The sequence below is a fragment of the Pristiophorus japonicus genome, chromosome 8 (assembly GCF_044704955.1).
Source record: "Pristiophorus japonicus isolate sPriJap1 chromosome 8, sPriJap1.hap1, whole genome shotgun sequence".
In the NCBI taxonomy this organism is placed as follows: domain Eukaryota; kingdom Metazoa; phylum Chordata; class Chondrichthyes; family Pristiophoridae; genus Pristiophorus; species Pristiophorus japonicus.
The window spans coordinates 135,046,901-135,069,250 of NC_091984.1; the positions used below are offsets into that span (position 1 = coordinate 135,046,901).

The 22,350-nt window shown below is 41.0% G+C and overlaps 2 protein-coding genes across 7 annotated transcripts in view; one reads left to right on the forward strand and one right to left on the reverse strand.

Annotated features, from left to right (window-relative positions):
• Positions 1-19,375, reverse strand: part of angptl1a (angiopoietin-like 1a) — a 70,469-nt gene extending 51,094 nt beyond the window's left edge. The window contains exon 1 of the mRNA XM_070887413.1: positions 18,998-19,375. The gene's annotated coding sequence lies outside the window, so the exon portion shown is untranslated. The remainder of the gene's footprint in view (positions 1-18,997) is intronic.
• The window catches only part of ralgps2 (Ral GEF with PH domain and SH3 binding motif 2), a 641,885-nt gene that overhangs the window by 474,347 nt on the left and 145,188 nt on the right, over positions 1-22,350 (forward strand). The window lies entirely within an intron of this gene.

A 22,350-nucleotide genomic window follows, 5' to 3' on the forward strand; every position in this document is an offset into this window, starting at 1 on the left:
AGATGCCCTGTTGCCCTCGCTATGTTGTTATCAGCTCGCACTTCCAGCAACTTTGCGGAAATAAAATGTAAACATGCGTGAACAAGTCTTGACTAACGTGGCAAACTGCGAGATGCCCCGGTCCAACAAAATCTGGCGCATAGTGTATTCTGAATGCGAATACTGATGGCTAGCCATTAACAACATCTCTCCTAATTTAAACGTTAGCCACCTCATTTCTTCTCCCTAATCCATTAGCTGGTTGGAAACACAACACTTAGTTTTCTTTCTAGAAACCAAGAGAACTCTCTTCATATTTAATTATTGTTGTATAAATAAAATTTGATTTTAAATGATACTGATATAGTCATGGCCTAAAAAGATACTGATTTCCTGACCTAACTCTGATATTTAACATTGCTGTATTGACATTGTTCAATGTTTAATCTAAATTTGGCTTTACCAGAGTTAACTTGAATTGGACTAGCCAAATGGGGGAATACAGTGGTGAATTGGTGTTACTGTTGCTGCACATTATTGACCAACATTGTCAGAAAGCCTGCTGTGCACAGTGGCATTTTCCATACATTAGTTGGATTTGTCACCCAAGTTGATAGTCATGCCTATAAATGTTCTGCAAAAATAGAAAGTAGTTAAAAGGGAACAACCTTACGGATGGATCATTAGAGTTGTCTACTGCCTCTTTTGGCAGTTAGGCAGTGGTTTTTGCTTATAATTTCCCATGTACTCTCTGATCCCAGCTCTGCCATGGTAGGGAGGTGCCAAGCCACGATCCGCTGTTTCTCAATAAAGAAGGAAGGACAATCAGAGGAACACAATGTGCAGGGCTGCTTTTGTGTGACCTTCTGGCAAGCAGCTCTAAGGAAGCATGGGTGGGAGCTGAGAACAGATCTCTAAGTTGTCCTTTCAAATTCTTTTCTTGGCACAAGGACACTCCTTGAAAGGAAAGGGGCAGAGAAAGAGAATCAGATTCTGACAAATGTGTATTGTGGTTTTGCTTTATAACTTTGTGTGTTTCTTGGCTCATAATTTTTGAAAGAAAATATTTTAAAATTAAATGTCAGCATTTTAATCAACTTGGATAATATGTGCTGAATATTAGTTGGTTTAAATCAAGCTATATTTCCTGTAGTTGGGAGGGGTCTCTAAATTAAGATGACTCGATCTTTTTTATGTAAAACCAGGGAAATGCCTGCAGCTATTAATAGTGTATTTAAAGGTGAAAGAAACTGTGGTTAATTATTAACTTGTAGCTCACAAAAGTGTTCAGAGATTTATAAATGTCTTATTTTTAAATAGTACATAGGATTCCTTCAAAGACCACCTCTGTGCATTCAGTAAATTGAAGATCTACACTTGGCCAAAAGAGTAAAGGGATCACCGTGGAGACTGTCTACTGTATAATAGTGGAATGAGCCTTCTTAAAGACAGTGACACAGAGACAACTTGTTCTTTTATGGTGTTTGCCAGACCCATTTCACTGATCACTGGACAACACAGACAAAGAACCCTTAACAAAAAGTTATTGTGATCTATCTCAAGTTTGTACTTGCCTGTAAAGAAGAAAGAGCTTGCATTTATATAGCACCTTTCATGACTTCAGGTCGTCCCAAAACGTTTCACAGCTGATGAAGTACTTTTGAAGTGTAGTCACTGATGTAATGTAGGAAACATGGCAGCCAATTTGAGCACAGCAAGGTCCCACAAACTGCAATGAGATGACTGGCCAGATAAGCTGTTTTTTAGTGATGTTGATTGAGCCATAAATACTGGCCAGGACACGGAGTGAGGGGGCATGGAGATTGGGGAACTCCCTGCTCTTCCTTGAATGATTCCGTGGAATCTTTCCCGTCCACCTGAGAGGGCAGACGAGTCCTCGGTTTAAAGTGTCATCTGAAAGGCAGCACCCCTAACAGTGCAACAACACTCCTTCAGTACTGCACTGGAAGTGTCAGCATAGATTGTGGGCTCAAGTCTCTGGAGTGGGACTTGATCTCACAGTCGTCTAACTCGGGCAGGAATGCTACCACTGAGCCACAGCTGATACTATAGGGTTAATCTGTACTTCAAATGCCTCATAACTTGCATGAGGATGTAAAGGAGTTATTCTAACAGTTCATCTTTATTTGTACTGAATCTGAGAGTAGCATGCTGTTGGTGACAGCAGTTTTCAGAGTGTTTATCCTGATGATCATGAAAACATCAAAGTCTTAATGGTGGAAAAAAAAGCAATCTACTGTGAAGTGTCAAATGATGTCAGAGGACATTTAATGAGTGAAACATAAATAGACCTAAAAAGAAGGAAAAAAGCTTAATTTTTATGTACTTTTTTGATGGCACTTGTGCCCATTTACTTCTGATCTTTCCTTTTAAAGTGTATCGTTAATGAAAGAAAATTCTGTGGCCAAGTTTCAAACTGGTTAGTGGTAGGCAGGGCATGCGCTACACTCACCCGATAGCTGCAGCGAGAGGCCCAAATCATTTTCGTGGTCAGGCCTGGTAAATATTTGGAGCGAGCTGCCAGCTCTCAGCAAGCGCACTCTGGCAGCTTACCACTCTGGAGAATCAGGCAGCTTCTCCGTGGAGCCAAGCCAGAAGCCAGGTCCTGTGGAGGAGGGCTGAAGATTATTGTAGGAGCAGAAGGAGCATTCATGCTTTATTTCATCTCCACAAAAATATCTATTGGAGCCATTTTATGAGCGGGCTTCAGTGGTTGCCGTGGAACCACTGTTGAGGCTGCTCAACACCTGGTACCAACGGGTCAACCCTGCACTCAGCCCATTGGTACATGGAAATGTCAGAGTCCTTTAAGCTCCCACCTGTTTTACCCATGAGCACCAGCTGGCCATTTTGAGGACTGCCTGAAACTTGTGTTGGGTGGGCCCTGTGCGGGCAGGTAACATCTTTTTTCTTTGCAATTTTCAACTGTCAGCTGCCCCATTTTTCAGCATAAACAGGACAGGCAGCAATTAAAAATCACCCCCAATGTATCTTCATGACATTTGTCAGTTACTCAGAAGACACTGAATTAGAAAAGGAGCTTCAACTACCATCAATTCACTTCTCTGCCCTGTTCCCCTGTGCAATGATCAAACAGAATTTCTCCTTGGCACAAGAGCACATTAAGAATTCTTGGCAGAAGAATGGTTAGTGACTAAATTATTGAAATTTATTTATTTTTAAAACACAGTTTGAACTGTTTAACACTATGGGCCCAAATTTCCCCAACCCCTTTTTCGGGCGCACTCTCCCGAGACGCGCTGACTTTGTGCGCTCAAAACGGCGCCAAAAAAACTTACTTACGATTCTGGCCACTCTGCTGTGTGACCCGGGTCCCGGCACAGCGTTTCTCGTGGAGTGGGGGGGGGGAGGGGCGGAGCTACTGTCCTGCAGTGCCGGCAGCTGCGCACATGCGTAGCGAAGTCTGCATGCATGCACAGTAGCTCTTCGCCCTCCCAGCGCGTCCTGCAGGCTGTGAGCGGGACCCGATGCCGCCACCTCCCGATAAAACATGGGCCAGCGGACAGCAGTGTGGAGAGAATGTTGCATTTTGTGTGGGCACATGTCAAATCGTTATGACCCAACGCTGATTAAGTTTTCGCTGGAAGTCCAGTCACTCGGAGAGAAGTCCAGTCCCTCGGGGGGCCGAGTTAGGGATGTAGGACTTAAGTTTTATTATTTATTTATTTTTCTTTATTATTGATAGCTTTTATGCTTTTTTAATGTTGTGAAGGTGTTTAGTGCTTTGCAAGGTCCTCTGAGCTGCCCTCCCCCCTCCTCCACCCCCTACCCCCCCCCATCTCTGGCAACCTGTGCTGATTTCTTAACTCTCCGCAAGGGTTTTCTGTGCGGCCACAAGTGGCCACATACGCTGGCCTCAGTTAGTTTGGAGCAAATATTAGCTGTCCAAACTGGCTTAAATGGCCAAAACAGGCATAGGTGGCTGGTAACGCCCCCTGTTGGAAAAAAAAACTAAACTTAAAAAAAAATCCTAACTGACTCACTTACACTGGCGCAAATTAAATGTGCAGAATGGGGATTTTTAAGATACTCCAGAAAAATCCAAAAAAACGGAGCAACTCCTGGCCAAATTTGGGCCCATAAAATAACTTCTTCAGAAATGTACTTTTGCATTTTGACCTAAAATCAATTTAGCAAGATCCATAATTCAAAGTACAGCAGCGGAGGGAGGGTTACTGTTAAAACTTTGTCTTTGGGTTTATTGTAGTTTTAGGAAATTGAAAATTCATAAGTAGATTTTACTTGTTAAAAAAAAAAATTGCTGCTGTTCTCAAAGACTTGAGCTATAGTTGTGTTTATTTTTAAGTAAAGGGAATGGTTATTTTCTTTCCCTGTACAATCTCATGCTTAAGCCATTTTAAGAACAGCAAAGCTCTGTCTGTCTCATTAAAGAATGTTTATTGAGCGAGGAGGGGAGGACTATCCTTTTTTGCTACAAATTCAGACATTTTCTGGGTTGCATAAATCATTTACAATTTTACTTGCTGCTTCGTCTAAAGCTGACCAGCAATGATACTGCTGGAATCTACAAAATAAATCAGATGCATCATGATTTTAGCAAAGATCTGAAAAGACAGTCTCCTGTTCTGTGTGTATAATCGTTAGTAACAGAGGTAAGATCTCACCTATATCAATGGAAAGAAGATTTTTAAAATCATGAAAAGAGAGAGGTAAAATGTTGGGGAATTGTAAGTTCAGGAAATTCAAAACTGAAATTTCAAAAGCAGTTTTCATACTGTTTGAAATGAATACACAATAGCATTAATTTGAATGAAAAAGTCACAGAATCTGAGAAAGATCAGCAGAAACGATTGATGAGCACATCCAAATGACCATGTATTGAAGCTTCTCATACACTGAATAACTTTGAAGTGCATTGATTTTTCTTATGTGGAAACTGTGCCAATGATGACCCACAAAGCCTGGTAAGATGAATGACCAGCTAATTTTGTTTCTTTAGTATCTGAGTTACGGGAAGAAGTGTTGGCTTACATAGAAACAGAGAAAATAGGTGCAGGAATAGGCCATTCAGCCCCTCGAGCCTGCACCACCATTCAATAAGATCATGGCTGATCATTCCCTCAGTACCCTTTCCTGCTTTCTCTCCGTACCCCTTGATCCTTTTAGCCGTAAGGGCCATATCCAACTCCCTCTTGAATATATCCAATGAACTGGCATCAACAACTCTCTGCAGTAGGGAATTCCACAGGTTAACAACACTCTGAGTAAAGAAGTTTCTCCTCATCTCAGTCCTAAATGGTCTACCCCTTATCCTAAGACTGTGTCCCCTGATTCCGGACTTCCCCATCATCGGGAACATTCTTCCTGCATCTCACCTGTCCAGTCCCATCAGAATCTTATTTTTTTATTAGATCCCCTCTCATCCTTCTAAACTCGTGTATAAAGGCCCAGTTGGTCCAGTCTCTCCTCATAGCAAGAACATCTTATGCTATTACGAATATAACAATGGGATTAGAGCCTCAACTTGATATCTCATCTAAAGGACAGTACCACTGATAATGTCGTACTGCACTATAATGCCAGTTTATATTTTAAACTCAAGCATGGCTCAACCCAGAGTTGAGAGTGCTTCCTATTGACTCGAGCTGAGGAATGGATGAAAGAATTGTGATACTTAAATGTTCTTACAATTATTATATCTTCAAAAATATATATTACCTGGTTATATATGTAACTTCCTGCCATCAAACTGGTTGTCAACAGCACTGTTTTTCCTCAACGCAATTTAGTAATGGTCTGGCAGCTCACCACCATTTTCTAATGATTCACTGCCATCAGGATCGTATTTTCCTTGCAATTGGATGAAATCAAAGTTGGCCACCACCAGTGCTATTAGTTTCTTGTAACCACAATGGCTTTGATATCATTCATTCCCTTTTCTTAAAAGTGATTTCCTTACTCCTAAGTCTTGCTTTGCTCCAAAGTTGAGCATTGCTGAATAAAACATAAGATGACCACTAACATGCCGGCCTCTCAGTAACTTTAAACCTGTTTGGCAGATACCCATGATATCTACAATTTTCAAATGTTCACTTCTAACTCCTTATCAGTTGACCTGTGAGTTTTCCCGATGGCTAAGTGAGAAAAAATACAACTGGGTGTTGCACTAGGCAATACAGTTCAAGGGGTACCAGGTTTGATTCTTGGTTTTACTGAGTTTGATCTCAGCAATAAATGGTCTCAGAACCTTTGATAAAGACAGAAACAAAGAACTTGCATTTACATAACAACTTCATGATCTTAGGACGCCCCAAAGCGCTTCACAGTTAATTATTTACTTTTTAAGTGTAGTCATTTTTATAATGTAGGGAAACAACCAATATGTCCCACAAACAACAATGAGAGAAATGACCAGATAATCTGTTTGAGGGGTGAACGTTGGCCAAGACACCGGGAGAACTCGTCTGCTCCAATTCGAAAAGTGCCATATGATCTTTTATATCCACCTGAGAGAGCAGGCGTGACCTTGGTGTAATATTTCATCTAGAAGACAGCACTCCCTCAGCAAAGTACTGAAGTGTCAGCCTATATTATGTGCTCAAGTTTCGAGTGGGGTTAGAACTTCTGACTTGGAAGTGAGATTGCTTCCACTGACCTAAGGCTGACTCCAAAAATGGGAAAATTGGCCTGGGTACCTGCTGTTGATCACAGTCCAGTGACTCTTGCTAACAAGTATGGGTGGAAGTCACAAGATTCTAAAACAGATAGAGACGAGGAAGCTCGTCAAGCTTATCTATCCAAAAAAAACCTACAGTATCCAATTATTAATTACTTTAAGGTTTTTGCCTCCACCACATTACCTGATTTGTAATTCATTGATTTTGCTGCAAGATAAAGTGTATCGACCTAGCAGCAATTTATCAGCTTGTAAATAATGGAAAATCAACCCGTTAGAAATTTTGGGCTCAAATTTGCCCAGGGGTTGCTCTGTTGTTTTTGGAGCAATTTGATTTTTCTGGAGTAACTTAAAAATTCCCATTTTGCACATTCAATTTGCGCCAGTGTAAGTGAGTTAGTTAGGATTTTTTTTGAGTTTAGTTTAGTGTTTTTCAAAAGTGGGTGTTACCAGCCACCTACGCCCGTTTTGAACCATTTAGGCCACTTTGGACAGCTAATAGTTACTCCAAACTAACTTAGGCCAACGTATGTGGCCACTTGTGGCCGCACAGAAAACCCTTGCGGAGAGTTAAGAAATCAGCGCAGGTAGGTACATCGGAGGCCAACAGAACTTAATGATGACTAAAGAATTTGAATAGGATCAAACCGCTATACAGGACATCATATGACAAACTTCTCAAAGTTAATTTACTATACAACAGAAGCATTCATGGAAGCTTAAACTACAAAAATAAAAGAAGTAAAGAGACAAAACATATTTACATAATTTTTTCAAAATATCCGAATAAAAAATAGAAGTACCTCCTGCTCGTAATTCTGATGTTCTCCCAGCCGCCTAAGCTCACCCACCATCAGCCCGCCCCTTACAAACAACCCTACCACACATGGGGTCAGTGATCGAACCCACCCTGCGGTTCGGAATTACCCCCCACCCCACCCCCCCTCCCTCAGATTGGTAACACTTAAGTGAGACAAGGCTAAATATGAACCATTCAGCTGATTTATTTTCCCGATAGCAATGAATACACAGACTATAACAGTTGTAAACAAACCAAAGATAATTCATTCAATTTCACTAAACTAAATTTTTAAAAAGTCGACCCGACTGAACCTTTTGTGGCTGACTTAGCTGTTTTCTTTGGCATTTCCTTTCCTTCTCGACGACTTCTATCTGCAAAAATAGTCTCCTGCATCTTGGCTTCCACTCCAGCTTGATATCTCCTTTATCTCTAGCTGCATCCACAGGAAATAGAAGGGCGATGCATCTAACACCTTTCCCATTCTGGATTTTGGCCTATTCCCTCTTCCAATAGTATTTTCTAAGCAGACACCTTATGCTCATACAGCAACAGAAGGAGGCCATTCGGCTCATTGTATCCATGCCGGCCAATAAGAGCTATTCGGCCTTATCCCACTTTCCAATTGTTGGTTTGTAGCCTTGTAGGTTATGGCACTTCAAGTGCATATCCAAGTACTTTTTAAATGTGGTGAAGGTTTCTACCTCTACCACCCTTTCAGGCAGTGAGTTGCGATCCCCACCACATTCTGGGTGAAAAAAAATTCCTCCGCTCCCCTCTAATCCTTCTACCAATTACTTTAAATCTATGCCCCCTGTTTATTGACCTCTCTGTGAAGGGAAATAGTTTCTTCCGATCTACTCTATCTAGGCCCTTCATAATTTTATACATCTCAATTAAATCTCCCCTCAGCCTCCTCTGTTCCAAAGAAAACAACCCCAGCCAATCCAATCTTTTGATAAGGGAATAAAGGGTTATGGGGAGTGGACAGGGAAATGGAGCTGAGTCCATGATCTGATCAGCCATGATTTTATTAAATGGTGGAGCAGGCTCAAGGGGCCAGGTGGCCGACTCCTGCTCCCATTTCTTATGTTCTCCAGTCCTGGCAACATCCTTGTAAATCTCCCCTGTACCCTCTCTAGCGCAATCACATCTTTCCTGTAATGTGGTAACCAAAACTGTGTGCAGTACTCTAGCTGTTGCCTAACTCGTGTTTTATACAGTTCTAGCTTAACCTCTCTGCTCTTGTATTCTATGCCTTGGCTAATAAATAAAAATATCCCGTATGCCTTCTTAACCACCTTATCTACCCTTCCTGCTGCCTTCAGGGATCTATGGACCTGTACGTCAAGGTCCCTCTGTTCCTCTGGCACTTCTCAGTATCCTATCATTTATTGTGCATTCCTATGCCTTGTTAGCCCTCCCCAAAAGCATTACCTCAGACTTCTCTGGATTGAATTCCATTTGCCACTTTATAGCCCACCTGACCAGTCTCCTGCAGGCTACAGTTTTCTTCCTCACGATCAACCACGTGGCCAATTTTTGTATCATCTGCAAACTTCTTAATCATGCTCTGTACATTAAAGTCTAAATCATTGATACATACCACAAAAATCAAACGACCTAGTACTGAGCCCTGCGGAACCCCACTGGAAAAACCCTTCCAGTCACATAAACACCCGTCGACTATTACCCTTTGCTTCCTGCCACTGAGCCAATTTTTGATCCAACTTGCCACTTTCCCTTGGTCCCAAGAGCTTTTATTTTTCTGACCAGTTTTGCCATGTGGGACCTTGTTCAAAGCCTTGCTAAAATCCATGTATATTACATCAAATGTGCTACCCTCGTCGATCCTCCTTGTTACCTCCTCAAAAAATTCGATCAAGTTAGTTAGACACGACCTTCCCTTAACAAATCCATGCTAACTGTCTCTGATTAATTCATGCCATTCTAAATGACGATTAATACTTTTTCCAATAATTTTTCCACCACCCAAGTTAGGCTTGTAAGTACTCAGTCTATCCCTTTCTCCCTTTTTAAACAACAGTACAACATTAGCGGTCCTTCAGTCCTCTGGCAGCATGCTTGTAGCCAGAGAGGATTACAAAATTATGGTCAGAATCTTTGTTATTTTCTCCCTTGCTTCTCAACATCCTCGGATACATTTCATCCGGGCCTAGCGATTGGTTAATCGACTTTCATGTCCTCTCTTTGCTTTCCCAGTTTTCTTTTTAATTTCACCTTTGCACTTTCTATATTCCTCGAGGCTTTCTGCCGTATTGAGCTCTCAAGATCTGACAAAAGCTTCCCTTTTTTTCCCCGAATCCTCCCCTGTATGCTCCTTGATATCCAAGGGGCTCTAGATTTGGGACTCTCTCTTTTTCTTATGGGAAAATACTTGCTCTGAACCCTCACTATCTCCTCCTTGAATGCCTCCCACTGTTCTGACACTGATTTACCTTCAAGTAGCTGTTTCCACTCCAGTTTTGCTAAATCACATCTCGGCTTAGTACAATTGACCTTTCCCCAATTGAAAACTTTTACTCTTTGTCTATCTTTGCCCTTTTCCATAACTACACCAAATCTAACTGAATTATGATCACCACCTCCAAAATGCTCTCCCACTGATACCCTTTCCACCTGCCCAGCTTTATTCCTTAAAACTAAGTCCAGAACTTCCCCCTCTCTTGGGCTTGTTAAATCCTGGCATTTTAAGAATTCTGCGTACTCTATACATTTTACACGAATTCTATCCCAGTTAATATTAGAGTAGTTGAAATTCACTACTATTACTGCCCTATTGTTTTTGCACCTCTGAGAAATGTTCCTACTGATTTACCCTTCTATCTCTCTGACTGTTATGGAGTCTATAATATACTCCCAGCAGTGTGATTGCCCTTTTTTTGTTCTTCAGTTCAACCCATATGGGCCTCATTTGATGATTCTAACATATCATCCTTTCTTCCAGCTGTAATTGTTTCTTCAACCAATATTGTGATCTCCCTCCTTTTTTAGCCCCCTCTCAATCTCATCTTAAAAACCCTGGAACCAGGAATGTTGAGCTGCCATTCCTGCCCGACTTTAATCTATGTTTCAGTAATAGCTATGATATCATATGTGTGCTACGTGTTATTCTGTGCCTTCAGGTTATCTGCCTTATTCGCACCAAGCCCAGTTCACCCATCACCCCCGTGCTCGCTGATCTACATTGGCTCCCGGTAAATCAATGCCTTGATTTCAAAATTCTCATCCTTGTTCTCAAATCCTTCCATGGCCTTGCCCCTCCCTAATGCTGTAATCTCCTCCAGTCCCATAACCACCCCCCCCTCCCCGGGAGATATCTGCATTCCTCTAATTCTGCCCTCTTGAGTATCCCTGACTATAACTGCTCAACCATTAGTGGCTATGCATTCTGTTGCCTAGGCCCTAAACTCTGGAATTCCTTGTCTAAACCTTTCTGCCTCTCTACCTCTTTCCTCTTTTAAGACGTTCCTTGAAACCTACCTCTTTGTCCAAGCTTTTGGTCATCTGCCCTAATTTCTTCTTGTGTGGCTCGGTGTCACATTTTTTGTGTAATAATACTCCTGTGACACGCCTTCGTACTTTTTACTATGTTAAAGGTACTGTATAAATACACGTTGTTTTGAAATTATCCACTTTGGTAGGAAGAATGGAAAAGCAGAATATTTTTTAAAAGATGAGACACGAGTAAATATTCAGAGGGATTTGAGGGTCTTTGTACACGAATCACAGAAAGTTAACATACAAATACAGCAAGCAATCTGGAAGGTAAATGGTATGTTTGCCTTTAATTACAAAGTGGTTGGAGTATAAAAGTAAGGAAGTCTTGCTGCAATTATATAGGCCTTTGGTGAGACCACACCTGGAGTACTGTGTTCAGATTTGGTATCCTTATCTGAGGAATGATATACTTGCCTCAGAGGAGGTGCAATGCAGGTTTGCTAGATTGATTTCTGGGATGAGAGGGCTGTCCTAACAGGAGAGATTGTGTAGAATGGGCCTATACTCACGAGTTTAGAAGACTGCGGGGCGATCTCATTGAAACATATAAAATTCTTAGTGCTTGACAGGGTAGATGCGGAGAGGCTGTTTCCCCTGGCTGGCGAGCCTAGAACTAGAGGGTCATAATTTCAGGATAAGGGATCAGGATTTGGACATTTAGGAGAAATTTCTTCACTCAGAGGGTTGTGAATCTTTGGAATTCTCTACCCCAGAGGGCTGTGGCTGTTCAGTAGATTCAAGGTTGAAATCAATAGATTTTTGGGCACTAGGGGAATCAAGGGATTTGGGGATAGGGTGGGAAAGTGAAGTTGATGTAGAAGTTCAACCATGATCTTATTGAATGGTGAAGCAGGCTCGATGGGCCGTATTGCCTACACCTGCTATTATGTTATGTTCTTGCAATATGATCTGACCAAAAGTACTTTAAAATCAAAGTTGCAGTGGAACTATCAGTGAACTTCGTAGAGTTTATTTTGTATAATAGAATCAGAGAATAGTACAGCACAAAAGGAGGCCATTTGGCCCATCGAATTTTGATGCTTGGTTTTTATTTGTACAGAAGTCCTTCAGAGCCAGCTGTCTGTCATTGCAAGTGAAACAGAAGTTCATGCTTTGGGGGTTATTTTTGTAGTTAACAAGCAACATATGACAGTTTTTCAGGTGAAATAGCAATATTTTGCAAGCTCCAGGAATTAATTGCAGCATTTTAGACATATGGACAATGCTTAATGTGAGCCACTGGCATACTCATTAAAGCAATAGGTATCTTGTCAGTGACTCGAGATCAGTCACACATCATTTAAGAAGCATTATCATTTAAACATGCAACAATAAAATAGTTAGAGTCTCAGCTACTTAAGGCAGTGAAAACAATGTCAGTGAGAAAACAGGATCAATATCCATATTACATTATCAATTCTGTATATGTTTTTATTGCAATCATTACCTATACTGCACTATCAATTCTGTAAATGCCGCTATTGCGATCAGTGTCCACACTGCATGTAATTGCTTTTATTATAAAATCTTTTATTGTTGCACAGGATCTGACAATTTAGCCCATTTTGTTACTGACATTAGTAGTTGCTATCTTAAGTATGACAACAGCAATGGATTTTGGAGTTTCCTGCAAATATCTGACTGCATTTCAAGTAAAATTAAGCAACGCAAAACTTTGCATGAAAATGCCACATGCAATTCTCTAAGCAAGAAGGTTGACTTGAAAGTTGCTGCCAGACCTCTGCTGCTCTCTAACCAGCTGCAAACTGATTAGCATCAGATTGGCGGACACACGTCATTGAGCAAGCTGGAAATGTAATCCACATGTCTTCTTAGGTGGAAAAACTATTTATATTTTCACATCTCTAGGAGAATTATTTTATAATAATTCACTTATCCAGCCTAGCCCCTACTTCTCCCCCCCCCCCTCCCCCAAATACCCCAAATAAGTAGACGGGGATGAAATCCAACTTTTGCAGGAATGAAATTCCGCCTATTTTGCATCCCCACCTAAGTCGAATTTCACCTTCCATGTATTTTGTTGTCAAAAAAACAGATTTAAATTCATTCTGGTTATGCAGTTTAAAAATATTTAGAGCTTCAGCTACTTAAGGCAGTGAAAACATATTGGTGAGAAAACAGGACTAGTACCCATATTACATTATCAATTCTGTATATGCTGTTATTGCAATCATTACCTATACTGCACTATCAATTCTGTAAATGCCGCTGTTGCGATCAGTGTCCACACTGCGTGTAATTGCTGCAATCAATGCCTATTCTGTACTGCAAGCATAACATGTCTTCAGTAATAGCATTCACCATGTTTGTATGGGGTATTGGTGTGGGGAGCACAGGTTATAAAGCAGTACAAGTTTTTTCTCTCAATGTCTCATGCAGATATTTCAGAAATGTAGATTGACCATGATGACCTATGGGTAGCTACAGAATAAATATTTTTAATTTTACAGTTTTGAAGACCAATCAAGTCACCTAATCATTCCATCTGTCAGTTATTTCTGGTGTTGCTTTTGCTGTAAAATGTAGCAATCTAACATGAAATTGTGTACTGAGGCTTGAACATTTTAGCATGCCAAAATTGCTATTTCTGAAAAGGTTAAAATCTCACCATCATTTATTATTTTACCACAACTCAACAGTAGCTCAGAAAACAACTTACTGAACATTGCAAGTACATGCTGAATTGATGAATGTATTATAATATTGAGTAGTTTTGTTTGCGTTTAACAGATTAATAAATGAATATCTGTGTAAAAAGGTCACATTGTGATCTTGTAATGTTTGCCCGAGAGTTGAACTTTATCCCATTCTCAGTCAACGAGCAGTGTAATATAGGGCAGCACATTGCTGCTACCTTGATGCCAAACAAGACAAGTTTGTGATGCTAGCCTTATTATCACGGTAAACACTTCGCTCAAAATAGGTGAAATTGGAGGGATTGTTCTTGGGAACTTTTGGTTATTGATTCAACAGTAATATTGTTAGATGTTTGCAAGGTGATTTCCTCTTGACCAAAGTGTGACTCTCCAAATCCATTCTGTTCGGGACTCCCCAAGTGAAGTGGTAAAAAAGTGTGGAGACAAAGAAATTCAAAAAAATCTATATTAAGTTTTTAAAAAGCATGCCTTGTACCAAGCATGTCTGTCACAACTCAAAGTGTTACGCGTACACCCGATTGGTTAAAATATCTTCTTCATAAAATGGCAGCAAATCACAATCTTAACTAAAAAGCTTTCTGGTTTCTGCTGACATTAATTATACAAGGGGAGGAGCTAGGGATTTACCGGCAGCTGCCAATGTCGATAAATTTCCCCGAGCAACAGCAATTAGCCTTTAACTAACTTCATGGTGTGCCTATTTGAATACTTCCCCCAGAGTAAGTAATAGAGTATTGACCTTAAAAGGGACAGACCTAGTTAAAAACTGGTCCACTTTGCAACTAAACTGCATAACCACGCTCGAGGCTGTTTCTTGCCTATGAGCAATGCCATGGGAGATCATCCAGTATTATTATAAAACTATTACATTTAAGAGACTTTCAATCAAGTAGCATTTAATTAGCTTATCATTAAGGCAACTCATGTCAATACGATATTATACAGCTTTGCTTTGAGAATGTGAATTGCAGGCTCATGCTTTTAAAAAAAAATAACCCAAGCCACAGTTATGCTGGGAACAATACTTCTTCGTTCTTTGTAATTCACTACTCTTCGATGTTTATTCACCATAAATAATTAGGTTTTTTTAATGTAATAAAAACATTTCCACACTGTTGGATGCTTTTATTAAGGCTTCAAATTTTGGTACAACACAATACTGGACGAGCAGAGACCTGGAGGTTGTAAACTCAATTCTCACCATGGCAAGTTGTGAAATTGTAACTTGTCAATCTGGACATTTTTGGGCTTGGACCAAGGAAAATGACCATGAAAACTGCCGGATTGTCACAAAAACTCAACTGGTGCACTAATTGCCTTCAAGTTAGGTAACTTACAGCCCCTACTTTGTCTGGCCCACATATGTTTTCAGTCCCACAGTACACAGCTGACTCTTAATGTTCTCAGGGCTACTCAAGATAGGCCGTAAAAACTGTCTTGCTGTTGTCACCCACATCCCAAGAACAAAGAAAAGTGGTACGGAGGATTTCTCGCAAAGCAGCATGAAATCAGCAAAAAAAGCACTAAATTACTCCTAAATTGAGGTAAAGGATCCATGGCAAGACTTGGTAGCCTTTTAAAAATATATATATTTATGCTGACTGCTCTTTTCCGAACAGTTTTAATTTTATTTGAAATCAAGTTCTGGTGGTGCCTCAGTCAAGGCATTAACCACAGAGCATAAATGCTTGTCTACACCTGACATGTGAAATCGATTACTCTGGTTGTTCTGTTGCTATTGGATAGTTTTTTATTATCATACTTTCAGTTTTGGGTTTGCTGGCTAGGCAGTTCACACCTGTACTCTATTAACTGGAGAATGCAATCTGAAGAAGTGGTGGTTCAGGCAGCATGATGTCCGCGCACAAGTCTGAATCATTTAATTCCTGTTAAATCAGGAAGTTGTGACATTTTCATGTATCCACATATTTGATCAGCTGGCAGAAAATTGATATCACAATGATTTGATTTCTGTAACCGTTTGGGCGCAGCCTAAAACAATTAAATGGGAGTACAGTGTAATGCTGATCCTTACTTATTAGCCCCCTCCTATTCCTCATCTACATGCTGTCCCTTGGCAACATCATCCGAAGACAATGGGTTCAGATTCTAGCTATATGATGTCTATCTTTTTCTCTATCCCTCCACTTCCTCTGTGTTGACATCCAATCTTGGGTGAACTGTAGTTTCCTACAGGTGAACTTTGGGAAGACAGAAGCCATTGCCTTCAGATCCCGCCACAAACTCTCTGTCTTTAAAAATGACAACTTGGATTTATAAAGCCACTGATTCCATTCCTCTCGTCGACCACTGTCTCAGAATGAATCAGACTGGTAATAACTTCAGCATCCTAGTTGCCCTGGTGCTGAGTTTCCAAATCTCAATCCTCTCCATCATAAACACCGCCTACTTCCAGCTCCATTACGTTGACTACCTCTGCCCTTACTTAAGTCCATCTGGTGCTGAAACCTTATTCGTCTCCAGACTCGACTATTCCAATGTTCATATGGTTGATGCCCCATTCTCCACCCTCCATAAACTTCAGCTCACCCAAAACTCTATTGCGCACACCTTATTTCATTCCAAGCCCCATTCACCCAATACCCTGAAAGTTGCTACATTAGCTCTTGGTCCTCCAACCCGTAAAATTTAAAAATTGCAATCTCCCATTTAAATCTCTTAATGACCTCGCTCCTCTTTATTTCTGTAACCACCTCCAGTCTCAGAACTCTGTGTTCCTCCAACTTTTGCCTTTTGTGCATCTTCCACTCTCTTCGCCTCACCGTTGGCAGTGTGCCTCCAGCCATTTAGGCACCTATACTCTGGAATTCCCACCCTAAACCTCTCCGCTTCTTTACCTCCCTCTCTTCCTTTAAGAGCCTTGTTAAAACCACCTCTTGACCAAGCTTTTAGTCACCTCTTCTAATATCCTCATAATTGGCTTGGCATCAATTTTTCTCTGTATTGGGATGCCTTACCGCATACAATTTGGAACTAAAGTTGGAGAACTCTGCAGATGGTCATATTATGCTGACTTTGTTTTGTGTTGTAAGAAGAGTTTTAATAGAATAAATAAGGAGAAACTGTTTTCAGTAGCATAAGGTTTGATAACCATAAGACAAATTTAAGGTAATTTCCAAAAGAAACAGGCGACAAGAGGAAACTTTTTTTTACGTGTTAGGGTCTGGAATGCATTGTCTGAAAGGGTGGTGGAAGCAGAATCAGTAGTACTTTCAAAAGGGAACTGGATAAATACATGAAGGGAAAACATTTGCAGGGCTCTGAGGAAAGAGCAGGGGAGTAGGACTAATTGGATGGCTCTTTCAAAGAGCAGGCATAAACACACTGGGCCAAATGACCACCACCTGTGCTGTATCATTCAATGGTTCTAAGAACACCTTGCTCATGCTCTCTTGCCTACAGCATTCTATCCAATCAAGAATTTAAAAAAGAATTATGGCGCCTCCAGCTCTTGTTGGCTCTAAATCAGTCTTGTCTAATGTCAACGGTTGGCACATTCAGTTTATAATATAACTTGCTTGATATACTCTGACCCCCTTTCATTGCTGACTTTTGTCTCACTAACTGGCTGATAACTCTTGAGTTTAAGATTTTTAAGAATTTTATCATTTATTTTCCCCACCCACTTTCTACCTTTTGTTGTGCAATGCTAGTGAAAAAAGACCATGGCTAGTACAGTCACTTCGATTCGTTGCTTTGTCCTGTCTTTTCAAAATAATACATTAAGCTTCGCAATACGTTTTGCCACTTGCTTTGTCCTGAGTTGATAAAGCAATGTATTTTTCAGAGGCAAAGCTCAAAAAAAGTAAGTACAGGTACATTAAATATTGCTGATTCTGGAAATGATCAATGCACCCGCCACTGCGTAACTGTTCAATGCTTACAATACATGAGTACAACTCACCCACTGTTAATTCAGATGAACGACTGATATTGTGCTACTTATTATTCTTATGCAGACATTTTGAGCCTCAATCCAGTTCATATGCAACTCGGCCATAAATGTTAAATTTTTCCTGTTCGTGACTGAGCTCTTAGCGTACTTTTTTTTGGAGTGGATAAAGGGATGAGTAAAAAGGAGACTCTGGAAGATTAGAATCACCTTCCAGAAACGCACTTTCTACAAACAGATCCTGCAATTACATTACCCACTGTTTTTTGAGAACGAGTGCCGGCAGAGCTAGTCTTATCTCATTAAAAACATGCCACCTTTTGGCGAATATTGAGGTGACAGTAATATCGGCAATTGCCAAGACATCCAATCACATTGGTGTTTAAACTGTCAAATAATTATTCATATATAACCACTGAAATAATTTGACATTACTTAAAAGTTACATTTCAAAATCGACAAGATTATTTTGGATACTTATATGGCATTGCTGAATAAAATTGCCCGTGTTCTGTAATTTGACATGAAATGAAAGTGGTACTATCTGCAGGAGGAGACATTGTTATGTAAACACTATTTAAACAAAAACAGCTAATTGAGCTAATGCTTCAACATTGAAAGCAGCCTAGGTAAAACTTCAGCACTCTTGTGTTCCCATGACACTCTACGACTTGCAATACAGACCAACTGGCTGCAATTTGAGCTGTAATTTGATTTAACATTCAAAACCTTGGCATTAAACCAAAGAGTCAAACATTGATCTTGATGTGGTCTGAGGAAACTCATTTTGCTGCTCAAGCAGTAGGAAGGTTTATTATCCTGTTAGCTAAAGCAGTTCTGGCTGGCAATCTTTTTCAGTCTAAGAAATATGATACATAAAATTTGCAACAATAAACAACATGGAGTTTCTTTTTAATGACACAATTATTGAACATTGGAAGAATGAAATGTTTCTGAAGACTAAGTGCATATGTTATTGGTATTAAATAAGGTTAGACTGAAAACATAGCATACAGATTTAAAGCTTCAGGGCATTAACTTCCTGAGACCACTTTTTTGAATCAAATGCTGCTACCCATGAATCCTGCAGGATGTCCCAAAGTGCAAAGTAATAGACTTTTGACTAACCACTTCATGTTTAATCAAAATAACACGTTTCAAAAAACACCAAATAAGGTGAATGTTATCCCTTTATTGTCTTGTGCTTTTTTAAATCACAAAGCTACTCGAAAGGAATACTCTGAGCGAGAACATACACTGGACTAATTACTGTCATTAGCAAAGTGGTAGGATTGCATTATTGCTTCATGTTACACTTCACTATGTGCAATAAAGTGAAATGCAGGCTGGAGGAACAAAATAAGTCACGCTTTCGTTCAAAAAGAAAGCTCAGCTAGTTCTACTTAATCTTCATGCATAATACAAACCTGATTCCTTTCCTGTGTGCGTGTTGCAGTAAAGTTCCAGAGTCAGATAAAAAGTTTCCAAATATTTGTACTGCTGTTTGTGGTAATGTGACATGGATTTCTGAAGCAATAAACAGACTCATGAAGCACTCTGTCCCATGTTGTTAAAGATCCAGAAGCATTGTTTTCTCTCAAAATCGTCTACATACAGTAAGCTGCAGGAAGTCTGAAAGGAATATCTCAGTAATGCACTGTGCCAGACTCGATTCCAGGTTCTGCTTTCAGTTAACAGAAAGATCATGCGACTCTTTGCTGTTGCTGATGCCACTGTCTGTGCTGCTTTTACTGCTTCAGGGCCAGACTCCGTGGATGGTGGGTGTGCAGTTGGTAGACACAGGATCTCAATGTAACGCAGACTGACAGTCTCCTTAAAAACACAAGAATGAAGTTTGAGAGATCAGCCCACCTATGATGTCATGGCAGTTGGAGCTAATCGAGTGAGAGGTTTCCTTACTCCTCCTAGGATTTAATCCTCGGTTCCTGGTGAAAACAGATGGACTGGGGATAAAGATCTTCATTGTTTAGACATTCACAGTGGATGTGAACCAAAGGAACGTGTTAGTGATTAGACTGTATATTTACACCCACAGAATTAAAATTCACTTCCCCGCCCATCCTCTTCAAAAAAAAATCAACCTGAATACAGTAGAATCAGAACACACGGTTCACTATCTGATGTCTTTCGGAAGAGATTTTTTGTCCTGTAACCTTGGCTCAGTGTATGTATTGCTCGTGTGAACTGACCAGAGCACCTGCAAAGCAGCTTCATGTTTGTGTGTATACATGTGACATTTACCCTCCCACGCTGTTATTTCCTGGTAATCAATTGTGGTGTTTTAGTTGATAAAATTACAAATGTTTGTGTTACACGCAATCTAAGCATCATTGGGTATTAACTGCATTGGGAGTATTGACCACTGCAGTTCTCCCAAGATCTGTGCTGTGTTTGGGAAATGCAAGACAACAGTTAAAACTTCTCTCAAGCATTGCTGTGTTTTGACAACACCTAATCCCCCTCAGTGTCTAACTCACATTTTCCCCTGACTATTAATCACTTTCTCTTGTAATCTTCATTGCATATACAAACACGCATATTTGACATTTTGGGGCTGCATTTCTTTCTTACGGGTGTGGTTCCATCACGGAAGAACTTGGGCCTCCTCTCCGAACCTGCCCCAACCAATTACCCTAGCAGAACTCCCAATGCCAAGACCAGAATCCTGACCGCACGACAGCAGAAGGAATGCTGCCACTCCACCAGAAGAGGCGGGAGCGCCATTTAAAGATGCTGAAGCGCCCCTAAGTTTGAACAAAAGCTCTCACTGAAGGCCTTGGCTGAGATCAAGGCCTTCAGCAGCCTGAGTCGTGGTCCTGAACTGGGGAAGAGGAGGGCTCTACTTGGACGTGTGCCTCGACTCCATAATCTCTTGGCTGCTACTCAGTATTCAGTACTGAGTACTGGTGAGGGCAATGGTTCCTCTGGGAAGTACAGCCAGAACCACGGCACCACAGGTGGTTCAGACATACAAGGGGGGAGGAGGAAGATCGGGAAAGCAATAGTGATAGGAGATTCAATAGTTAGGAGAACAGGCAGGTGTTTCTGCATCCACAAACATGATTCCAGGATGGTATATTCCTTCCCTGGTGCCAGGGTCAAGGATGTCATTGAGCAGCAGCAGGACATTCTGAGGGGGGAGAGTGACTAGCCAGAGGTCGTGGTCCATATCGGTATCAACAAAATAGGTAGAAAGAGGGATGAGATACTACAGGCAGATTTTAGGGAGCTAGGAAAGAGGTTTAAAAAGCAGGACCTTAAAGATAGTAATCTCCAGATTACTCCCGGTGCCACAAGCTAGTGAATATAGAAATAGTTGGATAGAGCAGATGAATGCGTGGCTGGAGAGTTGGTGCAGGTTGGAGGGCTTTAGATTCCTGGGACATTGAGACCGGTTCTGGGGGTGGTGGAACCTCTACAGGGTGGATGGGTTAAACCTCAACAGAGCTGGGACCAATGTCCTCACGGCGGCAGGTTTGCTGCTGTTCGGGAGGGTTTAATGAATTTGGCAGTGGGATGGGCACCAGGATGTATGATTAGAAAGAGGAAACAGGGTGCACAAAGAATTGGGAGAGTAATAGTATGGTATTACATGGGGTCAGACTAAGGTATGTACACAGGGCATATGTGTGTAAACTCACGAAGCATGGTAAATAAGGTTGGCGAACTGCAGGCGCAAATAGCCGCATGGGAATATGATGTCGTGGCAAAAGCGGAGACCTGGCACAGAAAGGTGTAGGATTGAGTACTAAATATTAATGGATATAAGGTGTTCAAGAACGAGGTGGGGTGGCAATATTAAGGTGAATGCTACAGTGCTGGAGAGAGAGGATGTCCTGTAGGGGTCAAGGGCAATCTATTTGGTTAGTGTTCAGAAACAATGGAGGTGCCATTACACTATTAGATGCAGGAAGAATGTTCCAAATGTTGGGGAAGTCCAGAACCAGGGGTCACAGTCGAAGGATAAGGGGTAAGCCATTTAGGACCGAGATGAGGAGAAACTTCTTCACCCAGAGAATTGTGAACCTGTGGAATTCTCTACCACAGAAGTTGTTGAGGCCAGTTCGTTAGATATATTCAAAAGGTAGTTAGATGTGACTCTTATGGCTAAAGGAATCAAGGGATATGGAGAGAAAGCAGGGTTGGGGTACTGAAGTTGCATGATCAACCATGATCATATTGAATGGTGGTGCAGGCTCGAAGGGCCGAATGGCCCTTCTCCTGCACCTATATTCTATGTTTCTATGTATTCTTTAGGCCACTAACTGGTGGGGAAGGATATAGAGGGGCACATTTGCAGGAGAATTACAGAGAGCTGCAAGAACTATAGAGTAGTGATAATGGGGGACTTCAATTATCCTAATATAGACTGGGATAGTAATAGTGTAAAGGGCAGAGAGGGGGAAGAATTTCTGGTGTGTTCAGGACAGCTTTCTTGATCAGTACATTTCCGGCCCAATGAGGATGGCGCCATTGCTGGATCAGGTGCTGAGGAATGAGATGGGTCAAGTGAAGTATGTGAGAGTAGGGGAACATTTAGGGAACAGTGATCATTGTATCATCAGTTTAGATTAGCTATCGAAAAAGACAAAGAGCAATCTAGAGGAAAAATACTTAATTGGAGGGCGGCCAATTTCAGTAGGTTGAGAACAGATCTGGTCCGGGTAATTTAGAATCAAAGATTGGCAGGCAAAACTGTAATTGAACAATTTATAGAGGAAATGGTTCGGGTACAGTCGAGGTGCATTCCCACAAGGGG